The following is a 13,716-nucleotide window of genomic DNA, read 5'->3' as shown; positions in this document are numbered from 1 at the left end:
CTGTGCCCGGTGCTCACGGTGGGATGCTATAACCCATTTTACAGGTAGGGGCACTGGAGATTATGAGGGAGACACAGAGGTAGTTCAGGTCTCCCTGGCTCCAAAGGCCATATGCTTTCCCCTTTGGGGTTCAAACTATGCTACCTAATATTTGGACGTTAGCCTCTCTGGCCTTGCTCACATAATACCATTTCTCTTTACTAGTAGCTATGGCCACATCCGAGTCTCTAATCTCTAGATGTATAACGTCCCCTATGCCTGTGCATTTGTATTAGAGAATTCTTCATAAAGGGCATCTTTTCTTTAACTGAAAATGCATTTGAACACAAACACATGGGTTTATTCTCTTCTCTCTGCTTTGACAATCCCCCCAGCTCCTCTGTGCTCACTTCTCATAATCCAATCTGGGCAGTCTTTAAGGCTCGGTCCAAAACCACCCTCTCTGTTGACTTGAAGGGACGGTAGTGATGCTCAGGTTCAGTGGCGGCTCCGAGGTGAAATAGTGCGTTCCGAGCTGCCCTGAAGTCTTGCTCCCTTGACGCTAATCCTCAGCTAGCTCGCCCTCCATCAGTGGTGTGTAGCGCAGGACTGTGGGTTCCTAGGCTAGTGAACTGGCAGCACTGTCATAACTCTTACCCTCTGCTGGGCAACCTAGGGAGCCCTCCTCTCTGAGGATAGCTTCGTCTGTGGCAGTATGTCTAGCGAAGCGAGTCTCACCCAAGGGGCTAAGAAGGGAGACGAGGTTGGGCAGGAGGAAGCTCAGGGAGCTCAAACTGCAGCTGAATTCATTACCTTCTGTGATCCCCACCATTCATTTGTTTATTCAGTGATTGGTCATTTATTTACTCAATAACTGCACTGTGCAAAACACTAAGGAAACAAGACCCGTGCTCTCTGCCTACACGGCCTATTTATTTGAGGAAAATGGACATTAAAATTCCTCGGTTAGCAATGTAATATCCAAGGTAAGGGAAATAGAGGAGAATCCAGAGACTGACTTGGCTACTCACAGTGGCGGCGCTGAGGGGATGACAGCTGCGTGGAAACTGAAGAGCTTCTGGGAACCAGGTAGAAGGCGGGGTGGGCAGATTTGTGCAGGTGGGGAGACCCAGGCAGGAGGGAGTTTGGGAAGGTTTGTGGAAACTGAGCCACAAAGACCTGACCCACAAAACCACTCTCTTTCCTAGCAAACACATCTCAGTCCATATCACATTTATGGAACTTTTTTTTTGAGAGGTTTTTGGTATAGGGTGCGTGTGCTTGCCAGACAGAGAGACAGAAAGCGAGAAATCATCCCCCAAGGGGGATGGCCATGCTGCAATCCCTTCTTCTCCATTCTCCTCTCCGGATCTTGGGCACGCACGCACACGCGCCCGGCGTGAGTTTTAAGCCACCGGGTCCGGGACGCGAACCGCGGTCGACTATGTGGGAGTCCAGCGACATAGCCATTACGCTAACTGCTGGTCCCCTGGAACTTTTCACTATCCTGAAAGCCTTCTTGTACACAATAAAATAATCTTGAATTTTCTTGTAGTTTATTTCATTTTTTTTTTTTAATGCTGCAAGGAGTTTAATAATAGGCACAATGCTTTAAATACTGTTTCCTTGTACCCAGAGAATTGGGCTGGGGTGGGAAATGACGTTTTTTAGGGAACTAAGTGGGAAGATGCTATTTGAATTCAGTAGTGAATTAATGTTAAACTTCTCAGGCTCTGGGAACTTCTTGAGTATTTTGGTCTCAAAGAGTTGGCATATTCATGAGTTTTTCTACCAGGTCTTATTGGATACTGTGAGCTAGGATTTGTTTGTTTGTTTGTTTGTTTGTTTTAAGAGGCCCGAGTGAGTTCCTTGTGATTTACCTGAAGCTTTAGGTACCCTAACCCATGATGGAACAGAGTTGTTAGAACGCCAGGTGCCCACAGAACTGGGCACAGAAACAGCCATTCTGATGGCAGCTATGGGACAGCTTTGTCTTGGGACTTCCTGCTGGAACCGCTCCAAGCTTTGCAGGCATGTCTGGGCAGGTTAGAAGTCTCCTCCCCTCTTCCGGTGATCTGATTTGTGATGACTGAGCTGGACTAGGGAGTGTTGGTGAGGAGCAAAGGGTAATTACCATGTCAGAGCATGACCAGTAAATTGTAATGAGCTGAGGCAAAGCTTCGGCCTCTCTTCTACCCACCACAATGAAAAGCTGTTAGATGTCAAATATGCTTTGCAACTTTGAAGAGAAAATGTTTCCTGCCACATGTCAGCCAGTGGATTAAGTCCACACCTGTTCATCTGGTCATTGGTTAGGAGTGAAGGACTAAAACTGGGTACCTTTGAGCTAAGGTATTTTCAATCCTCATTACCCTGATTCACTTTCCAGCCCTCGCTTTCTCTGCAGTTTTCCTTTCATCTTGACACCACAAGTAATGCACGAACCTTCCCCGTGGAACGTGGCAGATCACGTTTCAGTGGTGAAAACCTCTCCAGCCCAGCTGCCCAGCTTATCGGAAGTGGAAGAGCTATTTGCTGCACAAGAAGCATAAAATGTTTTGTCAGGTAGTATTAGGACTCCCCGAAAGGTGGACATCTCCCACCAGTTTCCTTTGCTCTTTTCCTTTCATTGTTGTGTTGTTTCAGTGAGCCTGTGAAATAAATGGGAGAGTAAATGGTTTTACAGCATTGTGTGAGCTCTGAGGAAATTATTTACCAATCTCTATTTTAAAAATGAAATCGTGAAAGCTTCAAAATTAAGTAAAAATCATAAAGCCAATCTGAATTTCTCCTGGTGTGATTGTTTTGCTTTGCAGCCTAGAGACTGACCTAGGGCTAGAGATTGCAAACTAGATAAGAATTTTATGGTGTTTGTTTGTTTGTTTCCCCAATGATCTTTCTCCATTAATAAATAAAATAAAAGTAAAAGATTGCAGGGTGACCCCCAAATTCCTTAATACTTTTAAAACAATCACTCTTAAATCTCACTTGTTTTCTATACCTACCCACGGCACTGCACGGAAAATGTCATGTCAGAACAGTTGTGGAACTTCTCAATTTGATAGCTTTTCTAAAAAGCATAACCATGCTCCCATAAATGTAATGAAAGCTTTTTTCATATTAAAGTCATGTTATTGGAAGATGGAATGTTTCCTTCTCCCTACATAACGGCACCGTGATTAAATATTGACTAAGAGCCAGGAGTTGACAGCCAGCGGCCTTACCCCGGTAAACGCGGATGTGGGAGCTGAATGTAAATACAGGACCATCCCTGCTGGGCCTGGGGTTTTTCTCTGGCTAGTGGGGAGTAGGCAATTTGTGAGTTATGCATGAGGTGTCACATTCAAGTGTTGAGGGGAAGGGTGTAATTTGAAACAAGTAATTCCTTAAAAAGCAACCAATTCATCAAAAGAAAAGAAAAATACATTTTCCTAATCACTCTGAATAATAAAGAGGACATTAGTCAGAAGATTTAACAAAACATCCAGGGTCCCCACTGAAGGCTGCTCCTTGTAGCAACAAAAGAGCTGTCTATCCCTGAGGCAGCATATACTTTCACAGACAATGTTTGTTGGATTTGTAGGAAACAAACTGGTTGAAATCATTAGATTTATTCTGGGATGCGAATATTTGATTGGGAAGGCTCACTCTGTCTTGTTTCTCTATTTGTTAGGTATGTGTATTTTTCTTTTGTGTCGTTTGACGCGGTCCGACCACGTGAAAAACACAATTGATTGCTTCTCTTCCCTTACAGAGGAAAATGAGATGTTTTGCTTGGTATCTGACAGAAAATAATTTCTATTTTTCTTTTTCCCATTAATAAAATTCACTATATGATCTAATTATTTATAATCTAAGACTTTTAAACCCTGAAGCAGATACCTGGAAGGCTCACTCAATAGCTGACGCCTATGTTTGTACTCACTATGAAGTAGTATCAGTATATTCCTTATTGGTTAGAATGATTTAAACACAGACCTCCGTTTTAGCAAACACGATAATGTTAAAAGTTTGCTTTTTATTCCAGCAAGTTTTTATTTTGTTTGTTTTTTGCCTGAGGAGGTATGCACTGGCCAGAGAGGGAGAAACACCCTCCGTCAGGGAGTAGTCAGCCATAATCCTTTCTTTTTCTCTGTCTAGTCAGGATTAGGGGCACATGTACTTTTTTCAAGCCACCAGGGCTGGGATTTGAACTGCAGTAGGCCATGTGGGATCTGTCTCCCTCAACCGCTATAAATTAAAAATAAATAATTCTTTAAAAAATTTAACCAAAATGGATTCGTATAGATTTGAGTTGTTACTGATCTTTAGTATAGGCATGGATGTATGTCTATTCAAAAGACCAAATTTTTCTTAAGTATCAGAGATTCTGATTTCCTGGAAATGTACTGAGAAGTAGATTTGGTGCTGCCAAAACTTGAACGGAAAGGAATGTTCCTAAATCATGGTTTAGTGCCTCACCTCTACTCAGGAGAACAGGAATGACTCAGAGAAAGCAGGGAGCCGAAGTGTGTGTGTGTGAGAGAGTGGGGTGTGCTGTGGTGGTGGTCAGGGGGTGTTAATAGAAAGGAAGCCCCACAGCTCCACAAGCCACAGCATGCAGACTTTTCCTACGGGGCCTCAGTGCACCATATCAATAATACAAAATGACCCCTTCCCCATTCAAAAAGTCAAACAGTTTTGTAAAAATTTGAGTAAAATTTGATTACAGTGAACCCTGAGGACCATTTTGAAGATAAGAAAGAACTCATAGAAAGTTCTGGAAAGGGCAAGTGAGCTAGCTTTGGTGTTGACTGGCAAGGAGAAGGCTGGTGGAGACCTCACAGGGGTTAAGTAGCATGCCAGAGATGTGATGTGTTTTAGTCCTCTTAATAAACTGTGTATCCATTTTTAGTAAAAAGGTGAGAACAATAAGACCCAGGAAGATTAAGTAACTTTCTCATCCCTAGTAAATGGTTGAATTAGAATAACAATCACAAAGTGACTCAATTTGAAATGTATTTCAGAGTGGCTCCCCTATGGGTTGTATCTAGGGTAGGCCCCTCTGCCTCGCCTTTCCTTTGGTAAGGTTTCAGTTGTCTTTGCAAACAGTAGAAGCTGCTGAGCTGTCTTCCTCTACTTTGTCACTCACCGTTTACTCCACATACATCAGGCACATGTGACTTAGGCCTCTGTGTCCTGTCCGCCTGACCTGAGCCCTGCCTCAGAGTCCACCCATTGGTAAGTGCTTAGTGAGCTGAATGGATTCATAGTGCGAGAATAAATGCCTTTCCTCGTATTCTGTGCTAGGTGGATGGAGAGCAAATCCAGTATACACATTCTTAGTGTTTCTTCCTCCAAGAGAACAACTGTTCAGTGAAGAGGGCACCTTCAGGCCCACGACTGTTGAAGAGGCAACTGTTCAGCCTCATGACCTCCTTTCTGGCTGCCTTTGCCTGGCTACTACGTTTGCACCAACTCCCCTCCTCTGAGTCTGAGTCAGTGCTGAAAACCTGGCATAGTTTAAAAAAAAAAAAAAAAGATGTAGGCTTAGATACAGGGATGCAGGGATGGAGAAGGATAATTGAGGGATGTTACTTTTTCTGATTGCACATGGCAGGTAGAAATCCCTTCCCAGAGATTTCAAAATAATCTAATTGAGATAACCTTTGACCCATTCACAATAGTGTTAGGACAATCCCTTAAGCAGAGACAAAGCTCTGACTTTGTTGGTAGTTAGCAGACCAGGCTGTGGAAGTGAAGAGTGTCATCCCAGAATCCTATTCCCATTTTCAGGAAGCGCGTTCTCTAGAGTAATGTACTCGGGCAGGTACTACAATATTTGGCAATATGTGAAGCTAAATGTTCAATCCCATTCTTCTGAAAAGACGATGGCCTGATAAGAATCCACACTAAAGGTGTGTTCTTGTGCCGGCGTACAGAACAAACGACAAGATGCAGTCCCTGTGCCCACGGCTCTGAAGGCAGCGGGGCCTGTGGATAAGGACAAAGGCCGAGACTGGCTGCTGTGTGCTGAGCCTGCCTGCACGTGGAAGAAATTAAACACAGGAGCACCAAACACAATTCCGCATGCGACTTCCTGTTGGTTCATGTATACACTCTAGAAGATTCCTGAGGAGAGGTTTATTGCCCACAGGAAAGTAGTTGGAGGTGTCCTAAGGGTTGGCTGTTTTCCAAGAGCCTCCTCCTGGGGCCAAATTATCGTCTTCCTTTTCTCAGTGAATTTACTGCTATTCATTCATTCATCAAAAATATATAGAGAGCCTGCCTACTCCATGCTAGGCACAGAGCACAGTACTGGAAAAATAGCAGGTAAAACCCTAGGCCTAACAAAGGACACATACATGGAAGCTGTAAGCATCGTCCTCCTGCCCCTCCATGTTAGTCAGGGCTCTCCAGAAATACAGAACAGCAGGTGCGTGCATGCGTGGAGAGAAAGAGAGAGAGAGAGAGAGAAAAAGACTTACTTGAAGGAATCGGCTCGTATCCATGCAGTTGTGGACCTGGCAAGTTCAGGCCAGCAAGCTGGAAATTCCAGCAAAATTGAAGTTGTAGTTTTGAGTCCAGAGACTGTGTGGAGGCAGAACTTCTTTCTCCTCCAGAGATCTCAGTCTTTTCTCTTAAGGTCTTCCCCTGAGTGACTGAGACTGACCCACTGATGGAGGGTAATCTACCTTACTCAAAGTCAACTGATCTAAATGTTAATCACATCTAAAACTAGCTTCACGGAAATATCTAGCCTGGTATTTGACCACACAACTGAGCATCATGGCCTAGCCCAGATGACACAGAAAATTAATCATGAACCTTCACCTCCCCCTCCTTCCCGATGTCATTTCCATTTAATACTCAAAATTGAGGAGGCATCTGAATCCACTTGTTAAAACACAGATTGCTGGATTCCGCCTCCCTGATTCAAAAGGACTAGAGTTGGGCCTAAGAATTGGCATTTCTTACCAACCACTGGTAATATGGGTGCTGCCAGTCTAGGGACCACACTTTGAGAACCACTAGGCTGGTAATTCAGGGTCTGCTCCTTGGCCTCGTGGCAGAGACACTGATTTTGTGATTATAAGGAAGAGAATTTTATTTCTCAGAGATGGGCCCAATTAAACCAAGATTATAAAACTGAGTAAAGGGACCAGCAGATGGCATAATGGTTACATCGCGTAGCCAACCACGGATCGAGTCCCAGACCCAGCAGCTTAAAACTCATGCCAGGCACATGTGCACGCATGTCCAAAATTCTGGGAGGAGAATGGAGGAGAAGGGGTTGCGGCGTAGCCATTTACCCTGGGGGGTGATTTCTTGTTTTCTGTCTCTCTGTCTCTCCAGTGAGTGCATGCGCCCTATAACAAAAATCTCTCTTAAAAAAAAAAAAGAAAAGAAAAAATAAAGGTGAGTAAAATAACAAGGCCAATTGATTTTATAGTAAGAACTAAAGCTACCACTGACCAGAATAAGCGTATCAGCCTGGAAGAGCCAGTCTGTCCTGGGTCAGCTCTGTAGAAGTCGGTGACAGACAGAAGGAGCTGGGGGTTGAGAGCTGAGGACAGAGATAATCTGACTATTGACCACCCCCCTCCACCACAAGAAGGGCTGTTTGCTTAGAGTCCACTGGCCACCCTCCCTGGACCTTGTGCTGGGATTGAGCTGGGCATTGTTGGGTGGATGCTTTAGGTGGAAAGTTTCGGTTGTTACTGGACTGAAACGATGCTCCTCTCTGCTCTGCAGAGTACTCAGCGGTGGGGCTCAAAGTCCACAGAGATTGGAAATGCTTTTAGTGAATCATTACAATCTTCATTTTTATGGAAACTTTTTATTAGATGTAACATACACTGTTTTCATGAAAGAGGAACTTGGGCAGCATTAGATTTGCTAATGTGGTGCCTTTATATGTTGGGTTTTCTTTCTTGGCAGAAATTCATTTAAACGAAGTTATGATCACCACTTAACAGGCAATTTTCATCTTTCTGTGCACATTAAGAAGACTTGACTTAAAAAAAAGCTTTCTATGTTTTGCATTTTCAAAATTTTCCATGTCCATTTAGAAATCATTGTTTTTGGGGGACTACCAGTTAGCGTAATGGCTATGTCACTGAACTCCCATGTGGTTGACCAGGGTTCAAGTCCCGGACCCGGTGGCTTAAACTCACACCGGGCTTGTGTGCGGGGGTGCCCAGGATCCTGAGAGGAGAATGAAGGAGAAGTGATTGAGGCATGGCCATCCCCCCTGGGGGGTAATTTCTCGCTTTCTGTCTCTCTGTCTGTCTCTGTCTGGCGAGCACACGCTCCCTGTAGCAAAAACCTCTCCAAAAAAATAGAGATGATACATTATCAGAGTTTCCTTCCTAATAATGACCTTTGAACCATATTGTGTTGCAAAAAAGTTATGTTTGTTTTACTTATTTATTTAAGAAGCCTGTAACTGTGTAGAAAGTTTGGCCTTTGGATAAAGATAGGCCTTTAAAACCGATCCTGAGAAATCAGGATGTGGGCTAAGTCTAAGACTCCTGACACCTTTCCTGTCTGGAACTTCCTGTGGAAGACAATTGAGTAAAGAGCCTTAGGACATGGGAATAAGGTGACCCTGGAACTGCCTCTGGGTTCTTGTCCTCAGGATGCAGAGACCCCCAGGGCACATAAGAAAGTCCCTGACACCAACCTCAGCAACGTGGTACATGGAGGTGCATTCTTAGCTTTCACCTTGCAGGTTCATTATTTCAATCCAGGGTTCAATCAGCAAACTATTCTAGGCGTTTCAGGTGGCAGCTTGAATACGAGGAATTGGTTACCCAAGTGAAGGAAGGCTGAAAGAGCAAAAAGTTGACAGGCAGAGACTCCGAGGCAGCTCAGAGACTAGGAACTGCAAGAAGCAGCACCACCCCTAGGACGGAGGTGATCTAAGCGAAGAGGCTATCTAAGGAAAGCGGTGGTGTTCCCAGGAGCTTCTGGGAAGGTGCCACATGTTGCTCGGGCGGAGCCTGCAGGAGAGGAGAAACAGAGCCATGCTTGGAACCTCCACTTGCCATAGCCAGATCACAGAAGGGTTGCCCGAGGGTGGTGCTTCCTGCAGCTGCTGGAGCAATGTCCCAGGGAGCTGGCCCCCAGGACGCAAAGCCCACCCCTCGTCTCTTCCCACTGGCCCATCTCCCATGGTCTCTTCCCACTGGTAGGGAGCCAGGTGACCAAGGAGTCTGGGAAATACCATTTGCACAATCTCAGCAACGTAGAGAAGAGCCTGTGGGTTTCTTCGTCTCTCCTCCTTCCGGTGTTGGCGTCCCTAATAGTTTTATTCACCCATCTCTATAAAATGCTTGGTGGGAGTAGGGTTAGTGGTAGAGGGATTTATAAGGAATGAGGGAGGGAATCCATTCATCTAGTTCCAATTTCCTACAGGTTGTTCCCCAGCCGTGATCAGGAAATGAAGAAATAAATGATGAAAACAAGATTTTCAGCTTACTTTTAAAGTCCTGGAGAATAGAATGCTGTGTAATATTTCAGTGTCTGAGACAATGGAATATTATGCATTTCTGAGACTTTTTGTAAGTCATGTTTATATCCTAAGTCCTCCTGATAGCCCTTCTTATTTCTGTATGTCTATCACGTGCCTAGGGGAAAACAAGATTCATTTTCTTCTAAAGATTACAATTCCATGGGCATCTTTTTCTGCTACAGTTCCTTTGTTCATTTCTAGAGATGGGGGAGTTGGTACTGAGGGTGCCCTCCCTGTATTGTATTCGTCTGAGTTAAATACGCCTTTATTAAGGGACTGTCACATGCCAGGCTGTGCCCTAAAGCTGTGGAGGCAGAGGAGACTTGGGTGTTAGGGCCGAGTGTGCTTTGGGCTTAGGACAGGCTTGGCTTTGAGTTCTAACTTTATCATGTTTCTGTCTTTTTCTTCTTCTTTTCTTCTTCCTCCTCCTCCTCCTCCTCCTCCTCCTCCTCCTCCTTCTTCTTCTTCTTCTTCTTCTTCTTTGCTATTGGGCACGTGCACTTGCCAGAAAGACAGAGAGAGACTGAAGGCGAGAAATCATCCCCCAGGGGAGATGGCCACGTCACAATCCCTTTTCTTCCATTCTCCTCTTGGAATCTTGGGGACGCACGCATACATGCCCAGCATGAGTTTAAGCCATCAGGTTTGGGACTCGAACTACGGTTGACTACATGGGAGTCCAGAGACATAGTCATTACACCAATTGCTGGTCCCACCATGTAGTTTCTTACTGTGCTGAGTTCAGTCTCTTCTCCTGTGATATGAGGATAAACATTAGTGACACAGGGGTGGTAAAGGATTAGATAGGGCACAGTACTGGACATCAGCCTAGAACACAGCGCTCCATGAATGCTAATATGTCATCATTATTATTTTGCTAAGCATTCAAGGTTTGGGTACAGACTTTTTAGATACTATTTGACTTACTTACTAGAGTTTTGGTTTATTTAGATTGTGTTTTGTGCCTACAGTGAGTCAGCATTTTAGTTGTTTATTAGATTTTAGACGTTAGCCTAGATATGAATGTTTATTTTAAAATTATTCATTTCTTTAGGATTTATACACTTCCCCTGCTCACCTATAGAAAGGATGTGAAGTGACTGGTAAACTTTAATAAGAGAATATTTAAAAGTCCAAGTACTTTAACCATTTTTTCAGGCCTTTGGTTTTCATAGGTACTCACGAGTTGACCATTTATCAGAATGGAGATTTAATGTGGGGTTCGGTGGGGAGACATATTCTGTCCTATTGACTAGAGTACTCGGTTGAACTTTTTAGAAAGCATCTGGGTTCTATTTTTTAACTGAGTCAAAAATTTGTCCACAACATTTGGCAAACTGTTTTAGTTTTTCTGTGGTCATTGTATTTTTGCCAATTCCTAGATTCACAGTGGCCTTATAAAGATGTTTGTAACTAGCACATAGAGGGGTCTTCAAAAATCTCATGGGAAGTGTGGATTTTGGAAAAATGATGCATGGGGCCAGGCGCCGTGGAATACCAGTTAAGGCAGCTAGATCTCACATGGCCAACTGCACAGTTCAAGTCTGGACCAATGGCTTAAAAAACATGTTAGGCACATGTGCATGTGTGCCCAAAATCTAGAAGGAAGGAAGAGATAGAGAAGAGGGGTTAGCAGCACACCTGTGCCCCTTGGGGAGGTGCTTTCTCACTTTCTCCCTCTGTCTGGGGAGCACACATACCCTCTGGCAAAGAACAAAAACACTCACCTGCATGATTTTGATTTTTTTTTTCACCCAAATACTTGTATTTTAATGCCACTTCTCCACCAACTTTATTAAGTCCCTGCATATTTACCTTCGACAAAAAGAGCTGTGTGAAAAGTATACTTCGCCCTACTTTTGTTAGTATGGGGCAGGATTCTTAGACCTCTCTATGAATCATAAGCTTTAAGAGCCTTTAAAATAGTCAGATTCTAGGGATCCCAACCTCCTACCCTAAGAGTCTGATTCATTACCATTAGCTTATGTGTGTGGTGTATGTCTGCCTATCTACCTGTCTATCCATCTACCTGTCTATATCTATATGTGTCTGTCTATTTATCTACCTATCATCTCTCTAGTTATTTATTTATCTATCATCTGTCTACCATCTATCTACCTATATCTATCTATCTATCTATCTATCTATCTATCTATCTATCTATCTATCTATCTCTATCTATCTATCTATCTATCTATCATCTATCTATCTATCTATCTATCTATCTATCTATCTATCTATCATCTATCTATCTATCATCTATCTGTATCTATAATCTCTATCTGAGTGCTCTCAGTAGGTCCAGCATGCAGCAGGGTCAAAAACCACAGGCAAAGAGGATAAAGCCAACCTTGTGCTTGTTTTTTTCTCTTATGCTGCGCCTTCTGGCCATTTAGTTGTCCACTGGCCATGGGCAGGTGTATTAGTTACCTCAGCTACAATAACAAATGATCATGAACTTGGTGGCTCCCAACAATGCATATTTATTTTCTCCTAGTTCTGGAGGCCCCAAGACTCCAATTGTCTTACAAAGCTAAAATCAAGTTGTTGGCTGGACTCATTCCTTCTGGTGGCTCTGGAGGAGAATCTTTTTCCTTGTCTTTTGCAGCTTCTAGAAGATGCCTACCCTGCCTAGGTCTTGGCCCACATCATTCTAACCTTTGCTCTGTCATGACATCTCCTTGCTGACTCTCCTGCCTCTCTTTTATGAGTAGATTGGAACCACTCAGAGAGTCCAGGATAATCTACCCATTTCGAAATTCCTAACTTAATCACATCTAATTAGGGGTTTGAGACTTGGACAGAACCACTGCAGGTCCGACGCGGGTTTTCAGAAAGATCGCTCTGGACACAGCATAGAAGATGGTATGAAAAGAGTGGCATCAGGTGACAATGAGAATACCTTCCAACAAGGAAAGAATGGTCCAGCGGGAAGACACTTGCTAAGATGGGGTGGCAGTTGAAGAGATGATGACTGAAATGTGAGGGGGTTTGAAAACCTTCTTGGAAAAATGGAATTAACATATGAGTTTATTTTGGCACACACTAGTTGGAATCTGTGCATAGTTTCTTCCTAATACACATTTCCTGTGAATTTTTTGAAGCCTCCTCCTTCAAGCCATGTAACACATCTGGAATCGTCAGGACCTAGTGAGAGAGGGTCATGTGGGGGAGTGAGAAGCCTGAGTTGTTGGTTGGTGCGTAGTGACTGGCTGGAGTTCAGTGAGCCTGGGATGTACCGATCCTTCTTGCAAAGGAGAGACCCGCCAGGAAGGAATGGTCACACACTCATTTTTTCCAGATTTTCCAGAGGAAAGCAGAGACATAGACATAGCATGACTGGGGCGACAGCATCTGCAGGTAACAAGGCAAAAGTCGCCTGTGTCGCTGTGCTCCCCTCCTCTGTAACACTCACTGGGTAATGATACGGCAGGAAAAAGCAATCTGGAGACTTGATTTGGGACGGAAGATGGAACACAAAGAGCTGAGAACCTCTGCACCAAAGCAAGTACTGATCTGTTACCTACTTTGGTAACACAGGGCCTTACATTGATCGTGGAGTACAGAAGTAATCGTCAGTTGGGGCTGGCAGGTGGCGTGGTGGTTAAGGACGCTGGATTCCCACATGGCCGACTGATCACGGTTCAAGTCCTAGACCTGGCGGCTTGCTCTCTAGACCTGGCGGCTTGCTCTCTCTTTCCCTCTCTCTCTTTCTCTCGCTCCATCCCTCTCTGGTCAAATTAAAATGAAATCAATGAATGAATAAATAAAGTTAAATAAAATAATTCTGTAAAAAGAAAAGAAGTAATCATCACTTTTAGGGAGAATCAAGGCCAAAAATCATGAAAGAGAAAAAAAACTGAAACCATAGTCTCTGTCAGGAAGGGAACCGACTGACACTTTCTAGACAAACGCCGCAGTGTCTTTCTTCCAGATGAGATCATTTAGTTAGAACAAGGATTTAACAGCCAGCCACTGGATTATTCCAGTTTTCCATGACTTTTTCCTGTTGTTTGGTCTTGGGCTGTCTGTCTCCCAGGAGAGCCACATCTGCTTGGTCCATCTCAAACCCTTCAACATTCAACACTCTTCTTTCTTTTTTCTTTTTCTTTTTTTTTTTTTAATTAATTATTTACTTTTTAAATTTTTTTTTTTTTTGTTATTATTTTTTAACTTGACCAGAGAGGACAGTTTTCCTTCTTTCTTTCTCTTCTTTTTTTTTTCAGGGGTGGTGGTGGTGG

Source organism: Tupaia chinensis, unplaced genomic scaffold, assembly GCF_000334495.1.
Source record: "Tupaia chinensis unplaced genomic scaffold, TupChi_1.0 Scaffold143935_1, whole genome shotgun sequence".
Taxonomy (NCBI): domain Eukaryota; kingdom Metazoa; phylum Chordata; class Mammalia; order Scandentia; family Tupaiidae; genus Tupaia; species Tupaia belangeri.
Note: the sequence above shows the minus strand (reverse complement) of the source record.